Below are 26660 nucleotides of genomic sequence, written 5' to 3' on the forward strand. Positions count from 1 at the left end.
CAACTTATCTCCTATTTCCCCCCCAGAACTTTTATTCATTAACACTCTTATTAGAATCTTCCCTGTTTTCAGTCAACATATTACTACCTAGTTTCAGAGTAGCAGCCGTGTTAGTCTGTATCCGCAAGAAGAACAGGAGTACTTGTGGCACCTTAGAGACTAACAAATTTATTAGAGCATAAGCTTTCGTGGGCTACAACCCACTTCTTCGGATGCATATTGAGTGAAACATATCGAGGAGATATATATACACACACATACAGAGAGCATGAACAGGTGGGAGTTGTCTTACCAACTCTGAGAGGCCAATTAAGTAAGAGAAAAAAAACTTTTGAAGTGATAATCAAGGTAGCCAAGTGCAGACAGTTTGATAAGAAGCAAGTGTGAGAATACTTACAAGGGGAGATAGATTCAATGTTTGTAATGGCTCAGCCATTCCCAATCCCTATTTAGCCCTGAGTTGATTGTGTCTAGTTTGCATATCAATTCCAGCTCAGCAGTCTCTCGTTGGAGTCTGTTTTTGAAGTTTTTCTGTTTTAAGATAGCCACCCGCAGGTCTGTCATAGAATGGCCAGACAGGTTAAAGTGTTCTCCCACTGGTTTTTGAGTATTATGATTCCTGATGTCAGATTTGTGTCCATTAATTCTTTTGCGTAGAGACTGTCCGGTTTGGCCAATGTACATGGCAGAGGGGCATTGCTGGCACATGATGGCATATATCACATTGGTAGATGTGCAGGTGAACGAGCCCCTGATGGTATGGCTGATGTGATTAGGCCCTATGATGGTGTCACTTGAATAGATATGTGGACAGAGTTGGCATCGGGCTTTGTTACAAGGATAGGTTCCTGGGTCAGTGTTTTTGTTCAGTGATGTGTGGTTGCTGGTGAGTATTTGCTTTAGGTTGGGGGGTTGTCTGTAAGCAAGGACAGGTCTGTCTCCCAAGATCTGTGAGAGTAAAGGATCATCTTTCAGGATAGGTTGTAGATCTCTAATGATGCGCTGGAGAGGTTTTAGTTGGGGGCTGAAGGTGACAGCTAGTGGTGTTCTGTTATTTTCTTTGTTGGCCCTGTCTTGTAGGAGGTGACTTCTGGGTACTCGTCTGGCTCTGTCAATCTGTTTTTTCACTTCAGCAGGTGGGTATTGTAGTTTTAAGAATGCTTGATAGAGATCTTGTAGGTGCTTGTCTCTATCTGAGGGATTGGAGCAAATGCGGTTATATCTTAGAGCTTGGCTGTAGACAATGGATCGTGTGGTGTGTCCTGGATGGAAGCTGGAGGCATGTAGGTAAGTGTAGCGGTCAGTAGGTTTCCGGTACAGGGTGGTATTTATGTGACCATCGCTTATTAGCACAGTAGTGTCCAGGAAATGGACCGCTTGTGTGGATTGATCTAGGCTGAGGTTGATGGTAGGATGGAAATTATTGAAATCATGGTGGAATTCCTCAAGGGCTTCTTTTCCATGGGTCCAGATGATGAAGATGTCATCAATGTAGCGCAAGTAGAGTAGGGGCGTTAGGGGACGAGAGCTAAGGAAGCGTTGTTCTAAGTCCGCCATAAAAATGTTGGCATACTGTGGGGCCATGCGGGTACCCATAGCAGTGCCGCTGACTTGAAGGTATATATTGTCCCCAAATGTGAAATAGTTGTGGGTGAGGACAAAGTCACAGAGTTCAGCCACCAGGTTAGCTGTGACATTATCGGGGATACTGTTCCTGATAGCTTGTAGTCCATCTTTGTGTGGAATATTGGTGTAGAGGGCTTCTACGTCCATAGTGGCCAGGATGGTGTTTTCTGGAAGATCACCGATGGATTGTAGTTTCCTCAGGAAGTCAGTAGTATCTCGAAGATAGCTGGGAGTGCTGGTAGCGTAGGGTCTGAGGAGAGAGTCCACATAACCAGACAAGCCTGATGTTAGGGTGCCAATGCCTGAGATGATGGGGCGTCCAGGATTTCCAGGTTTATGGATCTTGGGTAGCAAATAGAATGTCCCTGGTCGGGGTTCTAGGCATGTATCTGTACAGATTTGTTCCTGTGCTTTGTCAGGGAGTTTTTTTAGCAGATTACTACCTACTTCAGTCAGTTCCCTGCCTACTTTAATTTCTCCCCTACTTTTAGTGATTACTACCTCCTTCTCCTCTCTGTCTCCCTCTTCCCTCTTTTTGCTGGTCTAGGCCTTTGAGAGGAGGTTTTGCAACTTGATAAGGTCAGATGGAGTTCTGTTGATCATGTTAATATTGTTTCCTTTCCCTAGTGAATTGCAGTCTCTTCCCTGAACTAGCAGAGAGAACAAGAATCTTCATGTTTTGGATTAAAATAGAAATAGCCCAGTAGCTCAAAGGAAGGCACTATCTCTTCATCATTTATATCTATTTACGAGTGTTATGTTTATGTTGTTTTGATAGGGCAGAAGAGAAAGGACAGATCTCAAGGACACCACAGCAGAAGTTTATCCTCAAAATCAAAGTATAAATGGAATAAAGGTGTTTATTATCTTACATTTTTATAGTACTTTCATCCTCAAAGATACCAAATCAAAGATACCAATGTTGTATATTAGAGACAGAAAATTTTAAGAAACAGTTAAGACTGTCAGTAGATACCAGTTAAATTAAAACATCAAAATGTTATTGTTATAAAAGAAGACAAATCTTTGAAATCCAGATGTAAGGTTACAAACAAGTGTTTGAAAGTCAGGAAACTAAAAAACAAAATTCCATAAATAATTGTACCTCTGACCATCTATGCCTGCCCACCACCTACTTATCTTCTAGCGCAATATAAGTTGTATCAGGAAATTCCAGTAAGTGTATATTTTGGAGAGTTAATAATAGAGATAGAACTTCCTGACTAATAATATAATTGTGCCTGGGAGACAGTGTTAATTCTGACTTCTATATGGAGGGATAACAGGAAAGAGAGATTGATGTTAGTATCATGGTTCCCAAAGTAACTGCACCTCTGATCCCTTTGTGGCTTCCTTGAGAGCACCCCAAACAGGCTTCAGGCCTCTGCCTGTCATCTTTCTCAGGACAGGAATCAACATTCCTCTCCCTCCAGACTGGGGATTTAGACTACAATTCCTCTTGCAATTCACTGTGATCACCTTAGTAAGTCTGAGTTTAGTACAGCCCCTGTTGTCCTGCTATCTCCCAGGAGGTATGACAGGGTTGAGTAGTGACCAGTCAGCCTTCATAAAACAAAGTATTTATTTAGAACAAAAGCGTTACAGAGAAAACATATCTTGAAAAACAACACACAGGTAATATGCATGCCCGTCTTACAAGGGGTCAGCCATCTTCCACATAGAGACCCTGGCAGGTTTAAATCCTTCCATTACAATAATGCTTATAGGCCCCAATCCCATGCTAGATGTTTCTGTTGCACTTATTCTAAAATAAAAACAATTCAGAAAAACATAAAAATCTCCCTATCCGAGATCACAGCCTAAAGAGGCTTCATTACCTGGAGGTTTGTGAGTCTTGCAAAAGAAATCAGCTCAGGATTTCCCCATGCAAAATGTGTAGAAAATAAAGCCTTCCAGCACTACGTCAGGTTAGGCTATGTCTACACTACAAAATTAGGTCGGATTTATAGAAGCCGGTTTTATAGAAACCGGTTGTATGCAGCCGATTGTGTGTGTCCCCACATAAAATGCTCTAAGTGCATGAAGTCGGCGGACCGCGTCCACAGTACCGAGGCTAGCGTCGACTTCCGGCGCATTGCACTATGGGTACCTATCCCACAGTTCCCGGAGTCTCCGGCGCCCATTGGAATTATGGGTTGAGATCGCAATGCCCGAATGATGCAAAGCAGTGCCGCAGGGGGTTCTGGGTACATTGCGTCAGGCCCCTCCCCCGCCGTCACAGCAACGGCAGACAATAGATTCGCGCCTTTTTACCTGGGTTACCTGTGCAGACAACATACCACGGCAAGCATGGAGCCCGCTCAGCTCAGTTCACCGTCAACATATGTCATCCGGGTGCCAGCAAACGTGGGACTGCATTGCTAAACAGCAGCACCAGCTTACTGCCTTTTGGCGGTAGACGGTGCAGCATGACTGGTAGCCCTCATCGGCGATCGGGATGCTGGTAGCTGTGGGGCTGGCAGCCGTAGGGCTGCATTGCACCAGCCCCTTGCCTTTTGGCAGTAGATGGTTTATTACGACTGGTAACCGTCCTCGTCGGACAAATTTACATGTTGCCTGAAATGCTCATAGATTATTGTAGCCTGAGCGCCTTTACTGATCCTTCTGGCTACTGTACAGCATATATTGCTACACAGCAGCAACCCCTTGCCTTTAACCGTCCTCGTTGGACGATGATGGCTACCAGTCGTAGTATACTATTTTCTGCCAAGTATTGTCTGCTAAGCACCCAGAAAAGGCCGAGGGCGATCTGGGTGCTGGCAGACATGTGGCTGGCACACGTAGGGTTACATTGCTACCAAGCACCCAGACAATGCCGAGGGCTATCAGTCATGCTGCACTGTCGTCTTAAGATGTAAAAAATAGATTTGTTCTGTATTCATTTCCTTCCCCCCTCCCTCCATCAAATCAACGGCCCGCTAAACCCAGGCTTAGGAGTTCAATCTCTGGGGGGGGGCATTCTGTGTGACAGTTGTTTGTATTTCTCCCTGATGCACAGCCACCTTTCTTGATTTTAATTCCCTGTACCTGTACGCCATGTCGTCACTCGCCCCTCCCTCCCTTCTTCCCCTGGTCTTTAGATACTAGTTTCGCGCCTTTTTTCAGACCAGACGCCATAGCTATCACTGGGATCATGGATCCCGCTCAGATCACCGCGGCAATTATGAGCACTATGAACACCACACGCATTGTCCTGGAGTATATGCAGAGCCTCCTGGACATGCCAAAGCAAAACCAGGACCAGCTGAGGAGGAGGCGATTGCAGCGCGGCGACGATAGTGATGAGGAAATTGACATGGACCTCTCACAAGGCACAGGCCCCAGCAATGTGGAAATCATGGTGTTACTGGGGCAGGTTCATGCCGTGGACCGCCGATTCTGGGCCCGGGAAACAAGCATAGACTGGTGGGACCGCATCGTGTTGCAGGTCTGGGACAATGCCCAGTGGCTGCGAAACTTTCGCATGCGTAAGGGCACTTTCATGGAACTTTGTGACTTGCTTTCCCCTGCCCTGAAGCGCCAGAATACCAGGATGAGAGCAGCCCTCACAGTTGAGAAGCGAGTGGCGATAGCCCTGTGGAAGCTTGCAACGCCAGATAGCTACCGGTCAGTCGGGAATCAATTTGGAGTGGGCAAATCTACTGTGGGGGCTGCTGTGATCCAAGTTGCCAGGGCAATGAGAGACCTGGTGATATCAAGGGTAGTGACTCTGGGAAACGTGCAGGACATAGTGGATGGCTTTGCTGCAATGGGATTCCCAAACTGTGGTGGGGCGATAGACGGAACCCATATCCCTATCTTGGCACCGGCGCACCAAGCCACCGAGTACATAAACCGCAAGGGGTACTTTTCAATGCTGCTGCAAGCCCTGGTGGATCACAAGGGACGTTTCACCGACATCAACGTGGGCTGGCCGGGAAGGGTACATGATGCTCGCGTCTTCAGGCACTCTCTTCTGTTTCGAAAGCTGGAGGAAGGGACTTTCTTCCCGGACCAGAAAATAACCATTGGGGATGTTGAAATGCCTATCGTTATCCTTGGGGACCCAGCCTACCCCTTAATGCCATGGCTCATGAAGCCGTACACAGGCAGCCTGGACAGGAGTCAGGACCTGTTCAACTTCAGGCTGAGCAAGTGCCGAATGGTGGTGGAATGTGCATTTGGGTGTTTAAAAGCGCGCTGGCGCAGCTTACTGACTCGCTCAGACCTTAGCGAAAAGAATATCCCCATTGTTATTGCTGCTTGCTGTGCGCTCCACAATATCTGTGAAAGTAAGGGGGAGACATTTATGGCGGGGTGGGAGGTTGAGGCAAATCGCCTGGCCGCTGATTACGCGCAGCCAGACACCAGGGCGGTTAGAGGAGCACAGCAGGGTGCGGTGCGCATCAGAGAAGCGTTGAAAACCAGTTTTGTGACTGTCCAGGCTACGGAGTGAAACTTCTGTTTGTTTCTCCTTGATGAACCCTCCGCCCCTACACCCCCCCACCCGGTTAACTCTATACTTCCCTGTAAACCAACAACCCCACCCTCCCCTACTACCCTCCCCCCTTTGAGCACCACTTGCAGAGGCAATAAAGTCATTGTTACTTCACATTCATGCATTCTTTATTAATTCAGCACACAACTAGGGGGATAATTGCAAAGGTAGGCCTGGATGGGTGGGGGAGGAGGGAAGGAAAAGGACACAGTGCACTTTAAAACTTTAAAACTTATTGCACTGGAAATCATCTAGGCTGGAGTGATTGGGTGGCCGGAGGCCCCCCCACCGTGTTCTTGGGCGTCTGGGTGAGGAGGCAATGGGACTTGGGGAGGAGGGCTGTTGGTTACAGAGGGGCTGTAGCGGCGGTCTCTGCTCCTGCTGCCTTTCCTGCAGCTCAACCATACGCAGGAGCATATCACTTTGATGCTCCAGCAGCCGGAGCATTGACTCTTGCTTTCTGAGTACAAGTTGACGCCACTTCTCCTCTTCAGCCCGCGTTTCAGCACGCAACTTCTCCTCTTGAGCACGCAACTTCTCCTCTTCAGCCCGCGATTCAGCACGCCACCTCTCCTCTCGCTCATATTGGGCTTTTTTAAAATCAGTCATTGACTGCCTCCACTCATTCTGCTGTGCTCTGTCAGCGTGGGAGGCAGTCTGTAGTTCAGTGAACATTTCATCACGCGTCCTTTGCTTCCTTCTTCGAATATTCACTAGCCTCTGTGAAGGTGAAACATTTGCAGCTGGTGGAGGAGAAGGGAGAGTTGTTTAAAAAAGATACATTTTAGAGAACAATGGGTACACTCTTTCACGTTAGATTTTGCTGTTCACATCACACAGCACATGTGCTTTCGTTACAAGGTCGCATTTTTCCTCTTATATTGAGGGCCTGCCGGTTTGGTGTGAGAGATCACTCACGCAGTGCCAGGACACAGATTTCAGCTTGCAGGCAGCCATGGTAAGACACAGTCTTTTGGCTTTTTTAACATTGTTAACAAGTGGGGATGCTTTAAAACAGTACTGCTCTCATTAACTATACCAAGCACCCGTTGGGTTGGCCATTTAAAATGGGTTTGCAATGTAAAAGGAGGGGCTGCGGTTTCAGGTTTAACATGCAGCACAAACCCAACTAACTCCCCTCCCCCACACACCCAATTCTCTGGGATAGTCACTTCACCCCTCCCCCCCACCGCGTGGTTAACAGCGGGGAATATTTCTGTTCAGCAGAGCAGGAAGGGGCACCTCTGAATGTCCCCTTAATAAAATTGCGCCATTTCAACCAGGTGACCGTGAATGATATCACTCTCCTGAGGATAACAAAGAGCGATAAGGAATGGATGTTGTCTGCATGCCAGCAAACACCGGGACCATACGCTGCCATGCTTTGTTATGCAAAGATTCCAGACTACGTGCTACTGGCCTGGCGTGGTAAAGTGTCCTACCATGGCGGACGGGATAAGGCAGCCCTCCCCAGAAACCTTTTGCAAAGGCTTTGGGAGTACATGAAGGAGAGCTTTCTGGAGATGTCCCTGGAGGATTTCCGCTCCATCCCCATACACATTAACAGACTTTTCCAGTAGCTGTACTGGCCGCGATTGCCAGGGCAAATTAAGCATTAATCATTAAACACGCTTGTTTTTAAACCATGTGTAATATTTACAAAGGTACACTCACCAGAGGTCCCCTGTGTGCCCTCAGGGTCTTGGGTGATTTCGGGGGTTACTGGTTCCAGGTCCAGGGTGACAAACATATCCTGGCTGTTGGGGTAACTGGTTTCTCCGCTTCCTTGCTGCTGTGAGCTATCTATGTTCTCTCCATCCTCATCTTCCTCGTCCGCCGAACCCGCTTCCCTCTTTCCAGCGAGGGACTCATAGCACACGCTTGGGCTAGTGGTGGCTGCACCCCCTAGAATGGCATGCAGCTCCGCGTAGTAGCGGCATGTTTGCGGCTCAGCCCCGGACCTTCCGTTTGCGTCTCTGGCTTTGTGGTAGGCTTGCCTTAGCTCCTTAATTTTCACGCGGCACTGCTGTGCCTCTCTGTTATGGCCTCTGTCCTTCATGGCCTTGGAGATCTTTTCTAATGTTTTGCCATTTCTTTTACTGCTTCGGAGTTCGGCGAGCACTGATTCATCTCCCCAGATGGCGATCAGATCCCGTACCTCCCGTTCGGTCCAGGCTGGAGCTCTTCTGCGATCCTGGGACTGGGACTGGGACTCCATCACGGTTACCTGTGCTGATGAGCTCTGCATGGTCACCTGTGCTCTCCACGCTGAGCAAACAGGAAATGAAATTCAAACGTTCGCGGGGCTTTTCCTGTCTACCTGGCCAGTGCATCTGAGATGAGAGTGCTGTCCAGAGCGGTCACAATGAAGCACTGTGGGATAGCTCCCGGAGGCCAATAATGTCGAATTCCGTCCACACTAACCCAATTCCGACCCCCTAAGGCCGATTTTATCGCTAATCCCCTCGTCGAGGTGGTGTAAAGAAACCGGTTTAAAGGGCCCTTTAACTCGAAAGAAAGGGCTTCGTAGTGTAAACGTGTCCAGGCTTAAGTCGATTTAACGCGGCTAAAGTCGACCTAACCTCGTAGTGTAGACCAGGCCTTAGTTAGGAACTCTGACACTAGAACAACTCCAGCTTTGTTGGTATTCCTTGTTCTAAATTCTAATGCAAGCATTTACATTGTAAATGAAATGCCCTTACTTTCCCTGGGTGTATTTAACTAACCACTAAGAGTTTTCTTACGGTAGTTGAATATAATTTTTGTCATGTCCACATTCTAATCTGTATCTAGGAATCTTAATTGAAATTATGAAGCTTCCAGAGTGCACTAGTCTGCACCCCGGCTGCGGAGAGAAAGCAGACTCTCCAGTCATAGGGCTCCAAGGGAATAGATAGTGTTTAACCACTTCTAATTGCACAGGATCACTGCCTTGCAGCTTTTATCTGAGATTGTCAGTCTTCAAAGTTAAATCTAAATATAACCCCCCCACACACACTCTACTTAGAGCTTCACGCACGCTGAGTATTGGGCTCTGAATACTAACTAATTGTTACAAGCAAACAGCTTTTATTATAAATGCTCATTTCTACTCAGTGCCCAAATCTCAGGAATTCGTATTTTCAGAGTTTATCTTTGGAGACAAAAGATCAGGATCTGTATATGTAATTGTTGTTTGGTTGGGGGCCCTCCAAGTAGAAGCCAAGGTATTGCTGGAAATGATGTTGGTGATTCAGAAGGTGGCAGTTGTCTTCTGGAGTAGAATTGACTCAGTGCTTAAGCATTATGTTGAGTAGGGTGTATGCTACTAGAGATGCCATCTTTTGGCTGAGATGTAAAATCAAGGACCTGACTTCTTGTCATTAGGACAGATTCCATAGTACTTTGTCCAAGAGCAGAAGTTTTACCCCAAATCTTCAAAACAAATTCCAGTTTGGGTCATTACATCTTGCCGATCTACTTTCTTCTGCAGTTTCACTTATGTGTCTTGATCATGCTAAGGTTCACAAATCCATTATAATGAATACTTGAGCCTGCTTGCAGCTTGTGGGAAGAATCAGTTGCTGGCAGCAGGGGAATCTCCTTGCCCTGAAGTTCCCTCCAGTTTTCTCTGCCTCCCCCGTGGCCAGCAGCTCAGCTCGGCCTCCTTGAGCAGGGCTTTTCTGAAGTTAATTCCAAACTTGATTTCAGATTTCTGACTGACAGTTTGGCTCAATAATGTGTCAGTCGAATGCCCAGCTGTTTCTCAGGACTCTATTTGCCTTTTGTGGAGATTTCCCCCTTAGCTCCGCTTGCCCTTGTGTGATGTTTGCACTGGCTGGTGCCCCTACAGGCTTCAAGGAGAAAGCCAGGCCAAGAAAAGCCAGAGGCATAAGGAAATGTCTGTGTCTCTGGCTCATTCCCTTATTGTGGATCACATATGGGAGCTTAGCCAGCTCTGTGGGCAGAGTGCAGATCCCCTCAAGCTGGGTGCCATCACATAGGTCCCCATCCCCTAGACAGGAATGGAGCTTCTCTCCAGAGGCGAGCAGCTTGCCTTCCCTCTTTTCCATGAGGGAAGTGAAGTCCGAAGGGCAGTGCAACAAATGGAAGGCTGAAGAATGTGGAAAGGGGCTTTTGGGCCCATCTCTTTGTGGGGAGATGAACACCAACATTTGCACTGAAGAAGTTAAACTAAACAGGATGAAATCTGAACTCAGAAATATTCTCACTCATTACAAATTAGTTTGGTTGGCTGGTGATTGACTTCTTTGACTCTGGAAACAGCAATGAATTGTCCTGTGGCCTCTCCAAGTGTCAAAAGTGAATGACTTCTCACAAATTGGTGAATGTCTCCGCTATTGCCATCTCACCTCTTACATTGCTCCCCCAGAACATACAAAGGGTAGGAAGGATAGCACAGCAGTGATTCTGTTTGGGTCATTCTGGCTGAAAAGGCTATGGCGCTCAGGAATGATTAACCTAGCTTTGGACCTTCCAATGTCTCAACCTTAGCCATGTTCCATCCACTCATTTATTTAAGCTCATTTCCATTATAAGCTGCTTGGCCTGTGTGTTATGAGGGCAAGCAAGGAGGTCAATAAGACTTGTTTTGACATCCCGCCCCCCAAAAGTCTTATTAAAAAACCCTACTCCTCCTTTCCACATCATGAAATTTTGCATGTGTGGTCTGAAGATAGAATTTGGGGGAAAACTTTTGAGCTGACTCACACAAGGTGTTGCTGAAATATACGAATTTGGAATATGAAATGTGCTTACCATTTCAGTCAATCTAACTTCTTTATATGTGTTTTATTCAGTAATCCGGGAGGAAATGTAGTGCAACGGACTATTTCTGATTTCAGGTGCAAAATTATGGAGTTATTCACTGTATAATTTTGAGCCTCTAAATGTTCCATCAAATCTAACATAAACTTAGCCAACGGGTCTAGCAGAGTTTAGAAGTTCCTCTGGAGTAAGGCTCATCAGAGTTTGTAAATTGTCAGTTGAACTGTTCAGATTCACATTGGTTACAAAGTCTGCTGGAGCAGTTTTATAAATCCCCATCAACCAAAACACTCCAATTCAAGTACAGGTTTCTCTGGAGGAGGGTATAATTTGGCTCTTATCTTGTAAGTAATTTGGAAGAGACACGGCTTTTTTACTTGTCAATAAAACACTGTGTAGATGTGTGGCACTATATAAAGAAAATACACATTGGACATATTGATCACAACTCCCACAGATACATGACCCAGACGAGGAGAAGCAGGCCTTATTTGTAATATTTTTGTAACATCAATATCACTCTTCCTTTTTTCCACCCACCCATTGACCAGTTATTCTGTATTCTAGCATCTTGTTTCCTTTTACAATTCAGGTTATTTTTTCTATCTTTCCAATATAGGAAACTTAACTTTAAAGGAGGTATCGCTGTAGTAATATAAAATAATCCTCATAGTGGAGGATTCAAACTTTTATTTTTGTATGCTCAGCTAATAAAAACGGCTAGCAATGAATTAATGAAAACAATAAAAAAAATCTTTCCTAAAATGATTAGATGCAGAACAAGTTTCTGTTAGAAATCTACTAGAATTCTTTGAGGGGGTCAACAAGCATGTAGACCAAGAGGATCCAGTGAATATCGTGTACTTAGATTTTCAGAAAGCCTTTGACAAGGCCCCTCACCAAAGGCTCTTACGCAGAGTAAGCTGCCACGGGATAAGAGGGAAGGTGCTCTCATGGATTGGTAACTGGTTAAAAGATAGGAAACAAAGGGTAGATATAAATGGTCAGTTTTCAGAACAGAGAGAGGTAAATAGTGGTGTCCCCCAGGAGTCTGTTCTGGGACCAGTCCTATTCAACATATTCATAAATGATCTGGAAAAGGGGGTAAACAGTGATACAAAATTACTAAAGATAGTTAAGACCCAAGCAGACTGCAAAGAGCTACAAAAGGATCTCTCAAAACCGGGTAACTGGCCACTGTCGGAAGACAGGATAGTGGGCTAGATGGACCTTTGGTCTGACCCAGTAGGGACATTTTTATGTTCTTATGTAGAAAAGGAATGTGTTTCCCTAAACTTTCGACTCTTAAAAATTTAAGGTTAATCATGAAGACTGTTACAGCTTTAATTGTGACATCAAAGACACAATGTTAATTACCTTAAAGTTGTTGTGCTTAAATACTACTTTTGGGATCAAGATTCACATCCCCCAGAGACAAATATTAACTGAAGCAAAACCAAAGTTTATACAATTTTGCTTCAAGGAACAGCTAATAAATTCTGATGTGGCCTGAAAAAAGGAAGGAGAATATACATTGTATACATTGCACTGCAAAAATGAAAACATTCAAATTGCATATTAATTATTTATATAAAATTTTATGAAGGGTATATCCTGTTCAGGTTTTTAAGGGGCAAAATGCTCCTTCTGTAAAAGTAACTTCCCATTATGAGTGGAACTGTGTGTCAAAAATTCACACTTCTGGCAAAACTGATGAAAAACCAGGGGAGGCAGAGCGTCATAGTTAGAACAGGGGGCAGGGATCAGTACACGTGGAGTCTAGTTCTGTCTCTGCCACTGACTTACTGTGTGACCATAGGCAAGTGACTTAAGTTCCCTTGATCATCTTCCCTATCTGTAAACTGGGATGAATAATATTTAGTTACTTCCCAGGGTGTTTTGAAGATTATTTCAGCCATTTGCATGTACAAAGCAGAAGGCAGGCCATTAACCAGTATGTATTAATTGGGTTTATATGGCTACAACAGTCAGAACAGGTGGGAGTAAATGTGCCTGCAGCTAAAAGTATGACCCATGGGAATATAGATTAGTTCAAGAGCTATAGTCTCCTTATTTACAAAAGAACAACTGTTTTGCTTTTGCAGGATTTGTTTGTGTCAAAGAATCAAAATAAATCTAGTAAATAGTTCTGAAATAAGCATTACTCCAAACTATGCTTTAGAGAGTGTGTTTCTCAATCTTTTGCCAGAAATATCTCCTGCACTTTATTCAACCACTGTTTGGGGATTTTCAACCTAACTGTAAACCTCTCGGCACAAGTTTCAGCTTTAAATAATGGCTTTGCAAGTGTAAGGAGTGGAAGAGCCATGCTATAGTGTGAATGCCTGGAAAAATCCCTCTAATTCAGTGGTCCCCAAACTGTGAGGCATGCCCCTTAGGGGGGCACAGAGGAACGTTCCGGGGGGTGTCAGCCCCGAGAGGGGGCGGGAAGGGAGCACGACCCAGCCCCACTCTGTCTCCAGCTCCACTCCAGCCCCTCCCTGGCCTCCACTCCTGGCCTCTGGCTCCAGGCCCCACTGTCAGCCCAGGCTCACAACCGTGGCCCCAGCCCTGGCTCCAGACCAAGGCTCCCACGGGGGTGGGGAGGGCATGGACAGATTCCACTACTGGTAAAGGGGATGCAACAGAAAAAGGTTGGGGACCACTGCTCTAGTTGAACCCACGCGACTCAAGACACCAGGGCAAGGGTAGGTAACTGAATGACTCCTATATCCTGTTAGCCACAGTCCTTTTATCCTACACCTCCTGGGCTCTTGAGAAGCTAATGCTGGAACAGCACCTTTGCCACCCTTTGATGCGGTGCTTCCCTTCCATTGGCTCTTTTCCCCTGGCTGACACAGAAGAGGGACAGGGGCCATAGATCCACCTTTGGCCCATTTTTCCTTGCTCTTTGGTATGACTAGCACAGTGGCAGCCGACAGTCTGGAGCAGTCCACAGATGGACTTCAGCTGTAGGGATTTTTTTCCCCTGAGCAGACGTGGGTGAGGGAAGTTTCCTTGTATCCTCTCTGCACAGGGAGGGCCAGATGCAATCCATTTCAGTAACACTGGGAATTTGAAAATGTGAGAGTTCTTTCATGATAAAAACAAGAAGTATTCAAGAATCATAGAATATCAGGGTTGAAAGGGACCTCAGGAGGTCATCTAGTCCAAACCCCTGCTCAAAGCAGGACCAATCCCCAGACAAACCTTCAAAATCCTCATTCTTAAACATGTCCCTGGTTAGAATTGAATTATATTAAAATTCTTTGAATTACCTATTTTATTAATCATGAAACATGCATTTTACCTACTAAACAGCATCATCTGATGGCCAATCAAGGCTCTTGGGAAATTTTGGACCCTAGAATAAATATATGAATTTGGAAATGGGCAGATATCAGTTAGATCTTTTCCACAATTCCCCATCTGCTAATGTTCTTTAGGGTGAGATGATGGGAGTGTGAAGTCTCAGTGGAACACTGAATATTCTTTAGGTAATTCTGTTCCCAGTTAATATTACAACATCCAAGGCTCTTTGCAGGTAAATATTTGTCTTGTCAAACCACCACCAGCTGGCAGCCTCTAAGTCTTATTTAAGACATAAATGACAAATAATTCATTTTTGGTGAACTACAAGGAAATAAACACATGGATATTGTGCCCACTTCTCTAAGGACTGTAAAATTACAAGATAAACTATCATGCATTAAAATATCTCATATCTGGATTGTGTACATTCCAGTCATACAACATACTTGCTATAGACATTACAGCCTGCTATAGTCTGGAAGCAATTTCCAGTTGCATGTGTTTCCTGCCAATTGTATTATTAAAAAGTTAAGGAATGTGGAGATCAAGATTAGATCTTTCATTCACACAAGAAATTACAAAATTGAAGTACTTGTCTAATCTATTCATAATTAAAAAGAAAAATACTGGTGCCGTGACTTCAACAGTTATTATACAGAGATGTCAGTAGGGGCTGATAATTCTCCATTGAAAGGCTGAACAAAATCTGCTTGTTATGACTAAAAGCAAAGAGACTTTAAAAGGAAGCAGTATTTTCAGTGTCCTCTCCTCCACAGCCATGGATGCAGTGGAACTGGTGTCACTTGTATGGGAATAGGATTTGTAGGACCCACTTAGATCCCTAAAAAGCAACAGAGAGTCCTGTGGCACCTTTAAGACTAACAGATGTATTGGAGCATAAGCTTTTGTGGGTGAATGCCCACTTCGTCGGCATTAAAGGTGCCACAGGACTCTCTGTTGCTTTTTACAGATCCAGACTAACACGGCTACCCCTCTGATACTTGACATAGAGCCCTGGCATCCATCTCTGAAAGAGAACCCTGCACATCCTCATGTTGGTGACAGGGCAGGAGGAGCATCATTATATCTGACAGCATAGATGCCATCTGGTTAACTGCCACAGAAATAAGCCATTTTGCTGAAATCCAGGCCAGTTTGGTTCATGGTAGAAAAATGTATGCAGCAAAATGGAAGAGATTTTCTATTGAAGCAGCACAATGTCACCTGTCTCCCTTGGAAGCCTCTGTTTCTGCTGTTCTGGACTATCTACTACCACCATCCTAGCCACTATGGATGTAGAAGCCCTCTACATCAACATTCCACACAAAGATGGACTACAAGCCATCAGGAATAGCATCCGCAATACCATCATGGCAAACCTGGTGGCTGAACTTTGTGACTTTGTCCTCACCCACAACTATTTCAGATTTGGGGACATTTTATACCTTCAAGTCAGTAGGACTGCTATGGGTACCCACATGGCCCCTCAGTATGCCAATATTTTTATGGCTGATTTAGAACAACGCTTCCTCAGCTCTCGTCCCCTTATGCCCCTACTCTACTTGAGCTACATTGATGACATCTTCATCATCTGGACCCATGGGAAGGAGGCCCTTGAGGAATTCCACCAAGATTTCAACGATTTCCACCCTACCATCAACCTCAGCCTGGACCAGTCCACACAAGAGGTCCACTTCCTAGACACTACTGTGCTAATAAGCGATGGTGACATAAACACCACCCTATACCGGAAACCTATTGACCGCTATACTTACCTACATGCCTCCAGCTTTCATCCAGACCACATTACACGATCCATTCTCTAAAGCCAAGCTCTAAGATACAACCGCATTTGGTCCGATCCCTCAGACAGAGACAAACACCTACAGAATCTCTATCAAGCGTTCTTAAAACTGCAATACCCACCTGGTGAAGTGAAGAAACAGATTGACAGAGCCAGAAGGGTACCGAGAAGTCACCTACTACAAGACAGGCCCAACAAAGAAAGTAACAGAACACTACTAGCCGTCACCTACAGCCCCCAACTAAAACCTCTCCAGCGCATCATCAAGGATCTACAACCTATCCTGAAGGACGATCCCCAGTCTTCACCTACAGACAGCCCCACAGTCTGAAACAAATGCTTACCAGCAACTACACACCACACAACAAAAACACCAACCCAGGAACCAAACCCTGCTACAAACCCCGGTGCCAACTCTGTCCACATATCTATTTAAGGGACACCACCATTGGATCTAACCACATCAGCCACACCATCTGGGGCTCGTTCACCTGCACATCTACCACTGTGATATATGCCATCATGTGCCAGCAATGCCCCTCTGCCATGTACATTGGCCAAACTGGACGGTCTCTACGCGAAAGAATAAATGGACACAAATCTGACATCACGAATCATAACATTCAAAAACCAGTAGGAGAACACTTCAATCTCTCTGGTCACTCAATAACAGACCTAAAAGTGGCAATTCTTGAACAAAAAAACTTCAAAAACAGACTCTAACGTGAAACTGCAGAACTGGAATTAATTTGCAAACTGGATACCATCAGATTAGGCCTGAATAAAGACTGGAAGTAGTTGGATCATTACAAAACCTAAACTTAATTTCCCCAGTACTAATTTCTCCCTACTGTTACTCACACCTTCTTGTCTGTAATGGGCCACTCTCTTACCACTTCAAAAGTTATTTTTCCTCCGTTGGTATCATGCTGTTAATTGATTTATCTCGTTAGACTGACCTCACACTTGGTAAATCAACCCCCATCCTTTCATATATTTATACCTGCTCCTCCATTTTTCACTTCATGCATCTGATGAAGTGGGCTCTAGCCCACGAAAGCTTATGCCCAAATAAATTTGCTAGTCTCTAAGGTGCCACAAGGACTCCTTGTTGTTTTTGCTGATACAGACTAACACGGCTACCACTCTGAAATCTATCTATAAAGATACATTTAGCAGTGATATCTGCACATCATCCTGTTTGGGGTCATTCCATATTTTCCCAACTGACAGTTACTAGATTCATCAAGGGCCTTATTAATATGTTTCTCTGATCTGGGAGCTCCCTCCTTCCTGGGTCCTCAAAATAGTATTAATTGGCTTCATAGGATTCCCTTGTGAGAGCCTAACAACCTGTACTTTATGCCGACTGCCCATGAAGACTGCCTTTTTGATAGCCGTAACATCAGCTCAGAGAGAAGGGGAAATTCAGACCCTCATGGCTGGTCCACCATACTTGCTATTCAATAAAGACAAAGTTACTGTTAGGTTTCACCCCAAGTTCTTGCCTAAAACTCACTGATTTTAATTTAAATTTAAATCAGCTGATTCACCTGAGGTTTTCTTCCCCAATCCCCCCCCAGGCGGCGGGAGGGGGGGAGGACACCCAGACTGCACACCCCTGATGTGATCAAAGCTCTTTCATATCACAGTACCTGGAAAGGACAAGACCCTGCAGGAGCTCCCCCAACACTGTTTGTTGTATTTGTAGATAGGATATGGCTCAGGAAATATTTACTCAAAGCCTGTCCAAATTAGTATCTAATTATATTAAATCATGTTATGGCATACCTACATGGTGATCAGGGGAGGTTCTGGATGACTGGAAAAAGACTAATGTAGTGCCCATCTTTAAAAAAGGGAAGAAGGAGGATCTGGAGAACTACAGGGCAGTCAGCCTCACCTCAGTCCCTGGAAAAATCATGGAGCAGGTCCTCAAGGAATCAATTCTGATGCACTTAGAGGAGAGGAAAGTGATCAGGAACAGTCAGCATGGATTCACCAAGGGCAGGTCATGCCTGACTAACGTAATTGCCTTCTATGATGAGATAACTGGCTCTGTGGATGAGAGGAAAGCAGTGCACGTGTTATTCCTTGACTTTTGATATGGTCTCCCACAGTATTCTTGCCGGCAAGTTAAAAACGTATGGGCTGGATGAATGGACTATAAGGTGGATAGAAAGCTGGCTAGATCGTCGGGCTCAACGGGTAGTGATCAATGGCTCCATGTCTAGTTGGCAGCCGGTATCAAGCAGGAGTGCCCCAAGGGTCGGTACTGGGGCCAGTTTTGTTCAATATCTTCATTAATGATCTGGAGGATGGTGTGGACTGCACCCTCAGCAAGTTTGCAGATGACACTAAACTGGGAGGAGTGGTAGATACCCTGGAGGGTAGCGATAGGATACAGAGGGACCTAGACAAATTAGAGGATTGGCCAAAAGAAATCTGATGAGGTTCAACCAGGACAAGTGCAGAGTCCTGCACTTAGGATGGAAGAATCCCATGCACTGTTACAGACTAGGGACCGAATGGCTAGGAAGCAGTTCTGCAGAAAAGGACCTAGGGGTTACAGTGGCCAAGAAGCTGGATATGAGTCAACAGTGTGCCCTTGTTGCCAAGACTGCTAGCGGCATTTTGGGCTGTATAAGTAGGGGCATTGCCAGCAGATCGAGGGACGTGATCATTCCCCTCTATTCGGCATTGGTGAGGCCTCATCTGGAGTACTGTGTCCAGTTTTGGGCCCCACACTACAAGAAGGATGTGGAGAAATTGGAAAGAGTCCAGCGGAGGGCAACAAAAATGATTAGGGGGCTGGAGCACATGACTTATGAGAGAGGCTGAGGCAACTGGGATTGTTTCGTCTGCAGAAGGGAAGAATGAGAGGGGATTTGATAGCTGCTTTCAACTACCTGAAAGGGGGTTCCAAAGAGGATGGATCTAGACTGTTCTCAGTGGTACCAGATGACAGAACAAGGAGTAATGGTCTCAAGTTGCAGTGGGGGAGGTTTAGGTTGGATATTAGGAAAAACTTTTTCACTAGGAGGGTGGTGAAACACTGGAATGGGTTACCTAGGGAGGTGGTGGAATCTCCTTCCTTAGAGGTTTTTAAGGTCAGGCTTGACGAAGCCCTGGCTGGGATGATTTAGTTGGGGATTGGTCCTGCTTTGAGCAGGTGGTTTGACTAGATGACCTCCTGAGGTCCCTTCCAACCCTGATATTCTATGAATTCTATGATTCTATATTAGATCGACCTATGGAGGTTTGAAGCCATTCCACTAGGGTTCAACTATCCTTTATGGCTTCTTCAAGAATCATCCTTATTTCAGAAATTTGCAGGACAGCTACATGTGGATCAGTCCATATTTTCACCCAGCACTATTCCTTAGTTGAGGCCACAAGATTTACTCAGCAGAGCTGGCTTGCAATCCTTGTTTAAATAGGACTCCTAGCATCACCTCCAGATTATGAAGTCACTGTTTGCTACTCACCAGAAGTGGAATCCATGTGGACAATCACTTGAAGAAGAAAAATGGTTACCTACCCTACAGTAATAATGGTTCTTCAAGGTGTACTGTCCACCTGTATTCTATGACATGCCCTCATTCCCTCCTACTACAGAGTCCAGACCACCTGGATTCTGTACTAGTGAAGGAACTGAGGGATGGTTGAGCCCCCTCTGCCCTTTATGTCCTTCAATGGGGGAGCAGAAGAGAATCTAGTGTGAAGGTGCAACCTCAATGGATACTGCTAGCCAAAATAATGTGAGCTTGTGCACATGGGATGCATGCACACCAGAAGCAGAATCCATGTAAACAATACATCTTGAAGAATTACAGCTACTCTAAGGTAAGTAACCATTCTTTCTCTTCCCCGCCCTGCTCACTTCCCTCCTGCCTTCTATTCTTGTCCTGTTTGCCACCACTTTTTGTTCCTTGACTACTGTGAATATTTTCTTCCAGCGGCTGACCCACCTTTTTCTCATTAGTTTCCATGCAAAGGTAGGATCCATTACCTGCAATTGTTAAGTAGACCAGGTGGAGAGCATGAAGCATTAGAGATATGGGGGGCTTCTGGCAGAGAGCGGGAGGGGAGATTAAGGACATGTTTCAGCAAGCATTTAGCATTGGCATACCTTCCTGTTTAATGAAACTACCTCCAGATTAGTGCTTCCTTCCTGATCTGCCTTCTTAACCCTAGAAACAACCAGTTTGTGTTATCAAACTAGAATCTAGAGAGTTATCTAATGCTTAAAGCTATTAGTGATAGAAAGGCATAGGAAAGAGAGGGCAGTATGAAAAATGGAAAAGAGAAAGTTAAATGTGGCCAATACAAGTGCGAGGAGCATCTGGAACAATGTCACTGAGTTGGAAATGTGTGTTCATGTGTGTAGCAACAAGACAAGTGAGAGATAACTGGAGTGACAGAGATTGGTAAAAACAAGAGGAGTGGAAGTGCAGATAAAGAAAAAATCAACACATAGAAATGAGATGAATGTTTTGATTGTTATAGCAGAATTTCTTTGGTATGAGGTAAAAGATAGAGAAAGAAAAGTGACTTTTTAGATGGGGCTTGAGACCTACTGAACAAGCTAAAAAGGACAGCAAGAAATATTTTTGATTAGATGAACTAGAAGCTACATCAGCTACAGCCTCTTCCATGATTTCTCTGACTGTTTTTGGTGGTAGCTGGGGAGCAGCTGCAAAGAAAGTTTTATATGAGAATCTCTGGGCATATTATTTTTATTCATTGACTGGGGACGTGTGAAATGACAGCTATGGGCTTGGAGACTATGGAGAAGGTTAAGGTTTCTTAAACAGATGCTAGGGAACATTTCATATGCAGACTAAGAAGAAATGTTTTTGCTACAGCAGCTGATCCCCATGTCCAGAATTAGTAACACACTGTCAGGGGCTCTCTCTGGCTATGTCTACACTGTACACCACTGGCGGCAGCATGTAGGGTATGCGTAGTTACATGCCTCGTTGAAAAGCAGGTTTCATCCAAGCTGTGGTGTTAGCTACATGCGGCAGTGAAAGGCTCGGGTGGGTGGGTGGGTCGAGGGTAGTGGGGAAAGGCTCCGGCAGCAGGGAGCTGCTGGAGCCTGTCCCCATTACGTCCACCCACCGGAGTTTTTCCCCACTGCTGGAGTATGTCCCCTGTGACATGGAACGTCTCCCTGCAGTGGGAGCTGCCTGAGCCTTTTCATGCTGTCTTTCTCTGCAGGTTCAGGCAGCTCTCTGCAGGGGTGAAAGACTCCAGCAGTGGGGAGCTGCTGGAGTCTTTCCCCACTCCCTCCTCCTGCCCAGAGCCTTTCCCCGCTGGTGGAGCCTTTCCCTGGAGTCAGGGAAAGACTCCAGCAGCAGAGAGGCAATGGGACACTACACTACTGAAAATAGCAGTGTAGGCAGGGATGCACTGCTTGCATGCATGGAGAATTGTGTAGGTTGCATACCCTAAAGGTTCAGTTGTGTCTTTATTTGCCTAAGCAATGCCTCACTATCTACACTGCTATTTATATCCATGGTAGGGGGGCATGCAATATATGTATTCCCTGCACTGCCATAACAAGTGTGCAGTGTAGACATAGTGGGCAAGATACTGTCTCTGCACATGCAGAAAACACTTATCCGCTGTTATGTTATTTGAGAGGGAAACACTTACTTAGAAAGGGGCATAGGTTTATGTGAGGAGCTGGCCTGATGCAGCATCTGTAAGGCCCCATGGGTCTAGAACTCAGGCCTGCAAGGCAACTGACGCCTTCATGCTGCTATCCAGCAGCAGCTATACCAGCTAGTTCTCCACTGCCCATGACCCGCTGTGGTCCTGCCTCAAGGAGTCTGTCAGGCAGCAGCCGCATGGCTCCTCATTGGCTTCCCACCCTACCTAAATCCAACAGGCATTCCAGGAAGTGTCCAGAGAGCAGCGTGGATCTCCTGTAACTGCCATGATCATTCCTTCTCCCTGCTCCTGAACTCCCAGCTTTGACCTCAGCTTGATTTGGACTTTGCCTCCTGACCTGGTCCCTGAAACCTGACTTGGACTCTGACCCTTGGAATCAACCATATCCTGGAACCTCACTACAAACTCCTCTGTTACTCTCAGCTTCAGGTTTGACCCTGCTCTGAGTCTTGATGATGACTTTCCTTGTTAGGACAGTCATGGAAAAGGGGGGAAACAGTGAGGTGGACAAATTTGCAGATGATACAAAATTACTAAAGATAGTTGAGACCCAGGCAGACTGCAAAGAGCTACAAAAGGATCTCTCAAAACTGGGTGACTGCGCAACAAAATGGCAGATGAAATGTAATGTTGATAAATGCAAAATAATGCACATTGGAAAGCATAATCCCAACTATACATATAAAAAGATGGAGTCTAAATTAGCTGTTACCACTCAAGTAAGAGATCTTGGAGTCATTGTAGATAGTTCTCTGAAAATATCCACTCAATATGCAGCGACAGTCAAAAAAGCTAACAGAATCCTGGGAATCATTAAGAAAGGGACAGATAATAAGACAGAAAATATCATATTGCCTCTATAAAAGTCCATGGTACGCCCACATGTTGAATACTGTGTGCCCCAGATGTGGTCGTGCCATCTCAAAAAAGATATATTGGAATTGGAAAAGTTTCAGAAAAGGGCAACACAAATGATTAGCGGTATGGAACGGCTTCCGTATGAGGAGAGATTAATAAGACTGGGACTTTTCAGCTTGGAAAAGATGGCTAAGGGAGATATGATTGAGGTGTAAAAAATCATGACCAGTGTAGAGAAAGTAGATGAGGAAGTGTTGTTTTCTACTTCTCATAACACAAGAACTAGGGGTCACCAAATGAAATTAATAGGCAGCAGATTTAAAACAAATAAAAGGAAATATTTCTTCACACAATGCACAGTCAACCTGTGGAACTCCTTGCCGGAGGATGTTGTGAAGGCCAAGACCATAACAGGTTTCAAAAAAGAACTAGATAAATTCAAGGAGGATAGGTCCATCAATGGCTATTAGCCAGGATGGGCAGGAATGGTGTCCCTAGCCTCTGTTTGCCAGAAGCTGGGAATGAGCGACAGGGAATAGATCACTTGATGATTACCTTTCTGTTCATTCCCTCTGAGGCACCTGGCACTTGCCAGTGTCGGAAGACGGGATACTGGGCTAGATGGACCTTTGGTCTGACCCAGTAGGGCCATTCTTATGTTCTTATTCCTTCTTGTGTGCAGGGCTGTGATGGGGTGTACAAACCCCTCACAGGACAGCAAAGGGTTGAAGAGCAGCTCTGCCCTCAGGAGACTCCACCTGTGCCGCACATACTCCATTTGGAGGTGGGGTTCAAAAGGGAGCTGGCCAGTTCAGCTGAGGGTGAACAGGAGAGAGAGAAGGACCCGCTCCGGAGGACACAGCCAGACTGGGAGGAGGAGTGTCGGTGAGCAACAGCTCTTACAGGCTGGAGATAGGTAGGCAACCCATGAGCTAGTGCTTGCTGGAGCAAACTGCAGCTTGCCACAGGAAAGGGGGACCTAGGACGTGACCTAGGGAGTTGCTTTGAGGCACCTCGGGGTAAAAGGCATGGGGCAGGCCTCGCAGGGCCCTGGGTTGGAACCTGGTGGAGTGGGAAGGCCCGGGTTCCCCTACCCCTCCTATTACAACCCCCTAGGCCAGGTGACCGCCTGAGACTGAGACCCCCTAGGTGGGGTACACTGGACCCGTTCACAAGGGCAAACACATTTGTGTACTGGCCAAGGTTTGAATCCAACCCATCCAATAGCAATAGAATATCGTTAGCACCTGATGATTGGTATGAGAATTGACTAGGCCAGTTTCTAGCAAATAATATAATCTGTAGAAGCTACATGCTTTACAGACAGCGGCTGAACCTCGCATCATCCCTGTGAAGTAGGCAAGTGTAAATAAATTATGCCCACTTTGTAGATGGAAAGATTAAGGCAGAGAGATTAAATGCTAGCCAAAACTGGGGTTAGAAGTGAGTTGTGCCTAGTTTTTAGCCAGATGCTAAATTCCATGGACCATACTTCCTCTTTAATACATGTCCAAATCATAAAACCAGTAGTACAGTTGGCACTGGCTGGCCTTCATGTTGGCAGCTTTTGCAGACTGTGAAGACCCTGAAGACTAAACTTTCTTCTGTGCTGAGAGATGGTCCCTAGAGTGCTAGGATGTGGAAAAATGTTGTACCTGTTTGGAGGACATTAAGTAAAGGACTTCAATTTCCAAGGCTGTCAATCCCTCTCTTTTCACTAGTTCTAAAATTCAGTAGAACAGTTTTTTTTTTAATTTCTACTTCTTTTTGTTCCCTTTCTTTCTCATTATTATTTTTCTTAAGAAAATGAAAGAAGAGCTCCCCTTGGGATTACCAAGCGTCTGAATCCCTTCCAGATTAATGGTTTCTGTTTAAATAAACTCCCCCCTTTTTCATTAAAACCATTGTGCTCTTGTTAATTAAAACCAACCCTTGGAGTATAATAGTGATTACAAACCTGAGCATCTGCCCAGCATACTGAGCTAGGACACCTCCTGTAGGTCAGAGTGCTGGCAGTGGGAGATTTCAAGTCCTGGACACTAGATAGAGCTTTTAATTATAGATTAAATATGCTTTTAAATCTTCTGAAATTAGGAAACCATAACATATTGATTTCCAGGCACAATTTAGTAACCATTTTATGGTAACTTGTGTGAAATAGGAGGTAACTGATTTGCTGAGGTCTCATTTTCTCTCACTCTGAGATATCATGCTTCAAAGAACTTAAACCAAATCTGAAATTGGATGTAAAATCATGCAGTCAGATCACCCTGAAAGGAGAAAATTTATTTTGTTAATTAATAATAATAATTAATAATAGATGCTACTGTCATACAAATAACTTTCTACCGCTGAAATCTTTGTTATATTACAGCTAACACTGCCTGTGAAAACCCAGCTATGCAATCCTTGAGAAACAATTAAATGTCTTGGTAAAGGAACCTTATTTAACATAGTTTAACCCACATTCCTCACATTAATCAGGAGTGCTAACAGACTCCACACTGCCACACAAAACTCTGTTCCACTTTTAGCATGTGTGGAAACACATGCACACCTTAAAATCCTGTAAATCAGGGTCCAACACAAAACCTTAATGCTGACCTCAGCAATATTACCACATATTTACTACAGACATATGATATATGCACTGACTAGATCAGGGGTCGGCAACCTTTCAGAAGTGGTGTGCCGAGTCTTCAATTATTCACTCTAATTTAAGGTTTCGCGTGCCAGTAATACATTTTAACGTTTTTAGAAGGTCTCTTTCTATAAGTCTATAATATATAACTAAACTATTGTTGTATGTAAAGTAAATAAAGTTTTTAAAATGTTTAAGAAGCTTCATTTAAAATTAAATTAAAATGCAGAGCCCCCCAGACCGGTGGCCAGGACCCGGGCAGTGTGAGTGCCACTGAAAAGCAGCTCGCATGCCGCCTTCAGCACACATGCCATAGGTTGCGTACCCCTGGACTAGATGGAAGATGAGTAATAAGTAGGGGGTAACTATGAGGACAGGGTTAAGGTTTTGTGTTGGAGCAAAGGGTTTTTTGTACAGAATCACTTTTCTGACCTCACATTCATTTACATCTACTCAGGCTATCTCAACCCACTGTGGACCTGGCCGGTCCCTGCCCGGCCCACTTAAAGCATGTCTACACATCAAAGAAAAACCTGTGGCTGGCTCGTGCCAGCGGGCTCGGGCTGTGGAGCTGTTTCATTGCTGTGTAGATTTCTGGGCTCGGGTTGGAGACTGAGCTCTGGGATCCTCCCATCTCACAGGGTTCTAGAGCCCAGGCTCCAGCCTGAGCCCAGAAGTCTACACAGCAATGAAACAGCCCTGCAGCCTAAGCCCAAGACAGCTGGCACGGGCCAGCTGTGGGTTTTTCTTTGATGTGTAAGCATACCCTTAGAGTATATCAAGCTCATGTAGACATACCAAAGCTAGCTTTAATCTAGTTAGCTTGGGTACTGGAGCAGTGAAGCCATGACAACACATGTCTCAGTGTGGGCTAGCTGCCAGAGTTAGCTCCCAGGGTTTCAGATGGGCTTACACATTTGTTACTATCTGTGTTAACACTGGAGTCTTAGTCAATAATTCCAGCTCAGGTAATTACATTCTGCCTCCCTAACTTCCCAGTGATATTCTGGGCTGGAGAATATACCATAGAAATAAGGTATAGGGCAACCTAGCAGTATTTGTTTCTGTTTGAATAGTCTGGGAGAGTCAATGAGATGAGGCAAATAAGAACTTTTGTTCTTCATCCATCCCACCTCCCTTCAGGTCTGTTGCACTGAGGGCAGATACAGCAGACATAATCCTGAGAGTTGCTAAAGACCTGCAACTTCTGTTGACTTGAGCATTGTGGGTATTCAGAACCTCTCATAATTAGGCCATTCGTGAGGAGCCACTGGATCTCTTGTTTCCTGCTTTTCCAGACTTCTATCCATTTTTCCTTGCCACCATAGTTACCAATGAAATCTCAAAACCGGAGCTCACCCTAGCTGAATTTGGGATTAGTTTTACTGCCATTCACAGATACTCTTGGCAGTTGATTGATGGGTCTGACAGAATCCTGAATAATATTTTTAAGATTGTAATGTGTTATTAGAAAT

Source organism: Terrapene carolina, unplaced genomic scaffold (assembly GCF_002925995.2).
Source record: "Terrapene carolina triunguis isolate 2854851 unplaced genomic scaffold, T_m_triunguis-2.0 Scaffold96, whole genome shotgun sequence".
Taxonomy (NCBI): Eukaryota; Metazoa; Chordata; order Testudines; family Emydidae; genus Terrapene; species Terrapene triunguis.